The sequence below is a fragment of the Zosterops lateralis genome (genome assembly GCF_965231275.1).
Source record: "Zosterops lateralis genome assembly, chromosome: 1".
In the NCBI taxonomy this organism is placed as follows: domain Eukaryota; kingdom Metazoa; phylum Chordata; class Aves; order Passeriformes; family Zosteropidae; genus Zosterops; species Zosterops lateralis.
The window spans coordinates 105,166,174-105,172,328 of record NC_139762.1 but is presented as its reverse complement, the minus strand read 5'-3'; the positions used below and the strand labels follow the sequence as shown (position 1 = coordinate 105,172,328).

The 6,155-nt window shown below is 49.6% G+C and overlaps 1 protein-coding gene across 2 annotated transcripts in view; it reads left to right on the top strand.

The window, feature by feature from the left end:
* Window positions 1-4,920: 4,920 nt before the first annotated feature.
* Window positions 4,921-6,155, top strand: part of ESCO1 (establishment of sister chromatid cohesion N-acetyltransferase 1) — a 33,045-nt gene continuing 31,810 nt past the window's right edge. For both annotated transcript variants that reach the window (XM_083869852.1, XM_083869853.1), the window contains exon 1: window positions 4,921-4,984. The gene's annotated coding sequence lies outside the window, so the exon portion shown is untranslated. The remainder of the gene's footprint in view (window positions 4,985-6,155) is intronic.

Genomic DNA, 6,155 nt, shown 5'->3' with positions numbered 1-6,155 from the left:
CTGGACCCCTGTGTACCACTCACACATATATCCACTCTCTGTCTCAGAGCCAAATCTCTGTAAGCCAGTTATACCAGCCTTCCCTCCAGATGTAGCTATCTGCAATCCTTTTTATTCCTGTTCCCCTCTTCCCTGAAAAAACCGCAAACCAAACAACTCACATGCAGAATGCAAGCAAAGTGGGCAAATCCCTGCCCAATTTTTTTCCTGCTTCCCTGCAAAAAGAAAAACACCAAAACAAACTACTCAAATTCTGCCTCCTCCCATTTCGAACACGGCCCCCCGCTTTTTCATTAATTGCCCTGTAAAGCTCTTTAACTCCAGGCAGGCAGGACATTCTCCAATCCCTGTTGTCCCACGTGCCATCTGTACAGGAATTTCAGAGGGGAACGGCCTCTATCACCTACAACTGTAGCCACCTGGCTCATGGCAGTGATTCACACCTGCCAGGAAGACTTTTAGCCTGCACTCTGCTTCTCCCCGGGCCGCTTCAGCTCAGTGCATCATCACCCTGAGGAAAAAAAAAAAATAAAAAAAAAAAAAAAATAAAAAAAAAAAAAAAAAAAAAAAAGGAAACATTTGTTCCCTGAGTCATCGAGTTGCTCTAACACATAGTTACACTTCAATTTGTGCCACTTATTTGGGTTCTCATCCCAGCATGCCAGCTGGTCAGAAAAAGCCTTGGAATGCTCAAGATAATGAATAAGAAAGAGGAAGCTATAAAAAAGCCCAGGAGACTGTCCCTGGGGACTTGCCACTGACCTCCAGCATACATGCTGGGTAGCCCTATGTAACTCCTGCTGCAGCCAATCTGCTGTGCAATATCTCAGCCGCTTTTTAGGGTTGGGTTAATTTTCATTCCAACAGAAGAAAAAATCTCCCAAGCATACAGGGGTTCTTCATTGGTAAACATCTCTTCCTCTGAAGGATCCGATTATCTTGTCTCATTCCTTCTACTGGAGATGCAAAAATCAGCTTCTCCCTTCCTCCTAGGATAGGGAGACTTTTTGAATCTGCTAAAGGGAGGAAAATCGGAGCCCTGTGCTATCTCAGCGGCTCCTCCAGTTCCGTAAGTGTTCTGTATATGCGGTGATTAGAAAGCCACTGGTTTAAATGAGCTTCCCGTGTGGCCTTGCCTCACCTGTCTGAGGCATTCTGAGGTGCGAGCGGTGCTTGCAAGGTTAATTACCGGTGAAAGGTTAAGCAGCTCCTGCCTTTTGGTTGTCTGTCACCACTTCCTTGGTCAGATGAGATGTCTGATAAACAGCAGGGCAGGCTGGGGGTGTGTTTGCATGTCAAAGGGGGCTGTAAAATCAGCGTGCTGGCAGGACCGCTGGGATCCTGCGATCAAGAGCTCAGTGCTGTAACTGTGTGGCCCGCCCTAAGGCTGCGATTTCACAAGCAGCTGTCAATGTTAACAGCTCTCTCATGCCAAAAGGGGAAGGCTTGCGCTTCCTCCTCCCCTGTCTTTTCTTATCCTGATTGCAGTCATACAGTCCTCACCCTTTCTTACTCGAGTAGATATGATTCAGTTTTTCCACTGGGTTTTTTTTATTGCTAGCTCAGGAGGTTAAATTTGCTTGCCTGTGGGGGTCCTTCAGGTAGTAGATGGAGGCTGGCATGGTAAGACGCTGGAGAACACTGCTGGCAGTGGGCAAAGGAAGTGGAGAAAATAATAGGAGAAGCTTCCCCGTTCTGGTGACAGTCATCTCCCAAAGCCGTAGCCCAACAGGACATTCTCTGCAATTAGTGGACTGATCCATTATCAGCTTTATCAGATGAATTATTCCGTGAAAAACGGCATAAGCTAGAAGCAAGTAATTTTTCACTTAGCTGCAGACAAGAGGCACTCCAGCAGTATTACTGCATCGGTAAATAAACATGGCTAAATTAACAAAAAATCCTTTTGGGGTCAAATTTGTCCTACTCATATGTCCTACTCGCCCATGTGAATGCAGTTTCTCCTCGTCCCCCAGGTTCCCCAGTTCAACAACAATTCATGCCCAAACACTACAGTTTATATTCACCACAACTTCCAAGGAGAGTAAATTTCTGTAAAGTTTGTGTTCTTTCAACGACGACATTCGCTAGCAAGTTCACACTGACACCAGTGCTTCAGAATGCTGCCACCTTCTGTGGAAAACTGGAAAATTACCGATATTCTATCCCGTGAATTCAGTTTTTCCAGATTTTGGAATTTAATACATTATAAGAATGCCTGCTACTTTACTATTACCCTGCTGTACGGCAAATTACTATTTCATGAAAGGATGTAAGAGAATCTAGGTTTACTTGCTTCATGTTCCTAAGTAAGAGACATGGGAAAACATAATCTTAAACTTATAAAGATAACATAAAGAAATGCTTTTATCATTCATCAGGACATCTACATACAACCTAGTGATTAAAATATCCTCCATCTAGAAAATATTCTGTCGGTTACTGAAGGAGAGCAGGAGACCACATGTTGCTGCGTTCATTGTGAAGTCACAGCAGATTATCATCCATTAAAGAGGAGCTGCTACAGGGAGTTATAAATAACATCTTCTCCTATCAGCGTTTAAAAAAAAAACTACAGCTGCTGAAAATTCCCATTTGTCCAGTACAAACTGTGCTTCAATGAAGTGTGTCCAGAAAGAGGACTTATCAAGGAAGGCAGTTCCTTGTTCCACTTAACAAAGACACAGAAAACTTTACAGGCAAAACAGAGTATCTCCAGGTGAATTTGATAGTCATACAAATTTATGCTAGTCAGAAACTTGACAGCAATTTCCTACAATTAATCCCATAAATGTGGTAACAATAGAAATCACTAAAATATTTTGAAGATTATAAAACTGACCTAGAAAGTTTATTCTAAAAACAAAAATAAGCCCTTTTAAAATAGTTCAAACATTAACAAATTAATATTTACAGAACCAAATTCTAAAATACTTCCGTGGTCTCCTTTAGATCAATGAACTGTAACCAGAAATTGTAAAAGATCTTGATACACTTATGTGCATTTCAGGTAGGACCTACTTCAGGTTACCCCTAGGAATGGAGCACACTAGATTTGCATGAGGCACCTCTGCATCAGGATTCTAGTTAGGATCAGCAGCTTACTTTTGAAGGGAATCCTCTGATGGCTCCCACATATCATCCAGAGTCTTGGAGTGTGCATAATGGATTCCTTTTGAAGGAAACCAAACTCACAGTTGCACCCCAAAACACACTCAATATATTCAAACTCCAGCTGTCACTGCATCCATAGTGACAAAAGCTGATCTGGACTGCCACATCAGTGGTGTGGATGTCAGATCTTCAGCTTTTTCTTCAGAACTTCTCTTACTTGCCAATGTAGACAACAGGCTCAGACACATAAACATCCTGAGGCGAAGAAGCCATGACAAGGTCAGCTGAGGTATAAACACTTTACAAGTGTAGCAAGGACTGAAATATCCCAGACCATGGCAAAAATCACAAATAGGTGGTTATGCTATAGAGTGAGTTGTGAAACACTGTGCAGAACACACAGAACAAAAGAGCTAGCTGGCCTGTCCAGAGTTACTGCTGACCTTACGAAAGCAAAACAAGTTGGACAAACAGACTCAAAAAGGTAGCTCACTGAGTGAACTCAGTGCTCTGGAGAGAGGAGTGGACATGGCACAGGACCAAGATAAACCCGAGAACCCTCTTTAATTTCCCAGCCACAGACAAGCATCCATCTGACGCCGTGACAGACCTGTACAAGGGGGCTGGCAGCTGTCTGAACACCTGCACAGTGGGGTAGCAGCTGAGTAACATATTTCAAAGGTGTCTGAAACATAATTGTGAGAAGAGGTCCACAAACACTAAGGAAACATCACTGCAAGTCCCACCAGGAACTTAGTGGGACTCAGAAACACAGAAAAAATAGAATGGGTCAGGTTGGAAAGGACCACAGAAGGTGATCTGGTCCAACCTTCCTGCCCAAGCAGGGTTATCCTAAAGTACATGGCACAAAATTGTGCCCTGATGGTTCTAGAATATTTCCAGTGAGGGAGACTGGGCAATCTGTTCAGGTCCACAGTCACCTGCACAGTAAGGAATTCTTCCTCATGTTCAGGTGGAGCTTCCTGTGCATCAGTTTCTGCCCGTTGCCTCTTGTCCTACTGTCTGTCACCAGCGAGCAGAGCCTGGCTCCGTCCTCTTGACACCCTCCTTTGGATATTTATACACATTAATGAGGTCCCCTCTCAGGTGACTCTTGGGTCGACTCTTGTCATTTTACCACGGCTGCCAGCCTGAGGTGTCAGCCACTGACACAGCATGTGTCACTTCGGCCCCACTGGCTCCACGGGACCTGGTGCCGCTTTTCCCCTTGTTTTTGGCAAAGTTTGGGGCCCGGACACCCCCCGGGCGCGCTGAGCCCCCGGGACATGGCGCCCACAGGGGGAGCTTAAACATCGTCTGGTTCAAGCCCATTGCCGTGGGCAGGGACACCTCCTACCACACCAGGTTGCTCAGAGCTCCGTCCAGCCTGGCCTAGAGCAGCTCCAGGGATGAGGCATCCACAGCCTCTCTGGGCAACCTGCTCCAGTGCCTCATCTCCTCGCGTTAAAAAATTTCTAATACCTAACCTAAACCTACCCTCTCTCAGTTTGAAGCCATTCCCCCTTGTCTACATGCTCTTATAGACACCCTCCAGTCTTTAGATGCGTGTTTTAATTAGCACCGTCTCTGGATTCCTCACTAAACATTCCCGTAAGGCAGACGCCCTCACAGAGGCGGCTGCGCATGCGCGCACGGGGCCGCTGCCCGCGCTGCCGGTTCCGCCTCCCGCCGGAAGATGCCCCGGCCCCGCCGGGGGGGCTGGGCTGGGCTGGGCTGGGCTGGGCTGGGCCGGCGGCGGGCGGAGCGGGCAGGCCGGGGCGGTGCCGCGGCGGTGCCCGGCTGTGGGCGGGTTCGAGGCTCGGGCTCGCCGCCTCCGCCAGCGCCGGCACGTCGCTGACACCATCGCGAGGTAAGCGGCCGCCGGCAGACCGGGGAGGGGGGGCTGAAGAAGTTGCTCTCCTCCACAGTCCCCTCGCCCCACCTGTGTCCCGCGGGGCCCCGCCAGCCCCGGCTGCCCCTTGCCCGCTGTGCCCCGAGAGCCCGGCGGCGGCTCCTCCCCGGGCCTGCCGCCGCTGTGGCGGGGGGAGCGGGCCGACCCTGCCCTGCCCTGCCCTGCCCTGCATGAGCGGGAGCCGTGGCGCCGCCCGGCCTCATCCCGGCCCGCCCGCCCTGCCCCGGCGGTCCGGCCGCGGGAGCTCCGGCCGGGAGCGGGGACCCCCGCCAGGCCCTGCCCCGGGAGGGCTGTCACCGCGGGGCGCCGGGCTGGCTGACACTGGGCCACGATTGGAGGCCTTCCCTTCCCTTCCCTTCCCTTCCCTCCCCTCCCCTCCCCTCCCCTCCCCTCCCCTCCCCTCCCCTCCCCTCCCTGCCCTCCCCTGAGTTGTGCCGTGGGGGTGCCCGGCGCTGCCCTCGGCCGGGACGTCTCAGGTTCGAGACCCCCGCGCCCTGCCCGCCCCTCTGGTACACAACCAGCCTCAGCCCGTGCTCTAAGGACTGGAAGCTGTGGGCTCGCCTTTCTCTTTTTTGTTCGTTTCTTGGTTTGGGGTTTTTGGGTTTGAGGTTTTTGTTTGGTCGGTTTTGTTTTCGGGTTTTTTTTTCCCCCTGTGCTTCTTGCACCAAACCTTTGCTCGTGTTCTAGTTTGTTCCTGCGATTCTGTGTCTTCCCTGCTTTCAATAATCCGGCTTTTACTGGAGGGTGACTTCTCCAGGGCAGAGACTGCCAGTTCTGGAATGTCTGGAAAAGACTTTGCTCTGTTGTACAAAGTATTAGTAGGAAAGAAATGACTGTTCAAGAGCTCTGTGGGAGGAGAGTGTATTTTTTAGTTGCCTGAGAAGGAGTGCCAGCGAGGGGAGTTTTGTACTTTCTGTTTTGTGCTTGAAAGTCTTCCCCGAGTGTGTCGTGTCATGTCTGGAAAAAAAAACCAGAGAAGGTCCAGGTGTGTACAGTGTGTGTCATGGTATTCTCAAATTCTGAGGGTCAGCGTTGTGCTCTAAGAGACCAAAGACCTATTTAGCAGCTAGGGCTGTTATTTTCAGCATGAGTGACCATACTGCATCTCTGACAGGTTTCGTTTAACTGC